At 37.2% G+C, this 1,461-nt stretch overlaps 1 pseudogene; it reads right to left on the bottom strand.

Annotated features, from left to right (window-relative positions):
• Positions 1-392: 392 nt before the first annotated feature.
• Positions 393-875, bottom strand: LOC122198758 (annotated as a pseudogene).
• Between the last annotated feature and the right edge of the window lie 586 nt (positions 876-1,461).

Consider the following 1,461-nt stretch of genomic DNA (forward strand, 5'->3'; position numbering starts at 1 on the left):
GGTTGTATGAATGTACTATAGTTTGTTCATTCATTCAAATGTTGATTAACATTTGGGTAATTTCCAGTTTGGGGTTATCATGACTAAAGCCACTATGAATATTTATGTATAAATCTCTCTGTGGTAAATACCTAGGAGGGAAGATGTTACTTTTAAATTTAGGTGTAACATACAAAAAATGCACAAATCATAAATATACATATTGATCATTGCTTATATTCATATGCACCTGTGCAACACCATACAGATTAAGATTTAGAACATTTTTAATACTTAGAAGGTGCCCCTTCCTAGTCAGCAGACTCCTGCAGAGATCGTCACTATTCTTTTTTTTTTAATGATTAATAGAAGATTTATTTAAACAATAATACATAGAGTCATCATTGCCAGACTTAATATGAAATGTTAAATGTTCGATCCAATTTTCTTTCCTGGATCAGTTTTTCTTTCCTATCTCTGTCAGTTTTGAAAACATAATACCAGAAGAAGAGGGGCCCAATTCCAAACAGAGCTCCTAAGAATAAGGTCTTGGGAGTAGGTCTGTAATTCGGATAGATATTTGCTGATCTTGCATAGGTCCCACGAGTCAAGGCAGGATCTTCGATGAGCCCTCAGCGGCTGGGGTCATTGTATTGAAGCAGGTACTCCCGTTTAAGTCGGGTTCTTGTGGTCAAACGCTTGGCTTGCGCCTTCCAGAGATGTTGTATTCGGCTGGGTCGAGGGTGGAGGATAGGGTGGCCAGGCGCGATGGCTGGTACTTGGGGAACGACATCTTGGCAATCCAGCACACAAGTGCCGATCATCACTGTTCTGACTTCTGCCTCCATTGATTAGTTTTGCTTGTTTTGGGACATCATATAAAGGGAATTATAAAGTGTATATGCACCCTTTTGCGTCTGGCTTCTCTTGCTCAACAACTTTCTATGAGATTCACTCATGGTGTTCTGCGGGATTGGAGTCCATTCTTTTTATTGTAGTGCCATTGCATTGTATAAATTGTGTACATTGCATTGTATAAATACACCACATTTACTTATCCATTCCCTTGTTGATGGACATAAGAGTTGTTCCCAGGTTTCTTTTCTTACAGCTACTATGGACATTCTTGCCCATGACTTTGGTGAACATATAATCTCATTTTTCTTGACCCAATATTGGAATTATGGGCCCACATAAAGGCCATGTTTAGCTTTTCACAGTGGTTTTATCTATTTACATACCTACCACCAATGTATGACAATTCCAATTACTTCATATCCTCATCAATACTTAGTATTGAAGGTCTTTTTAATTTTAGTCATTCTGGGAGATGTGCTGTGTGATCTCATTTTGGTTTTAATTTATATTTCCCTGATGAAAAATTATGTTGGGAACTTTTCATACACTTAATGGTCATTTGAATATACTCTTTGGTGAAGTATCTGTTCAAGGTTTTTCCATTTTTAATTACATTGTCTTTTT

The sequence above is a fragment of the Panthera leo genome, chromosome C2, assembly GCF_018350215.1.
Source record: "Panthera leo isolate Ple1 chromosome C2, P.leo_Ple1_pat1.1, whole genome shotgun sequence".
Taxonomy (NCBI): domain Eukaryota; kingdom Metazoa; phylum Chordata; class Mammalia; order Carnivora; family Felidae; genus Panthera; species Panthera leo.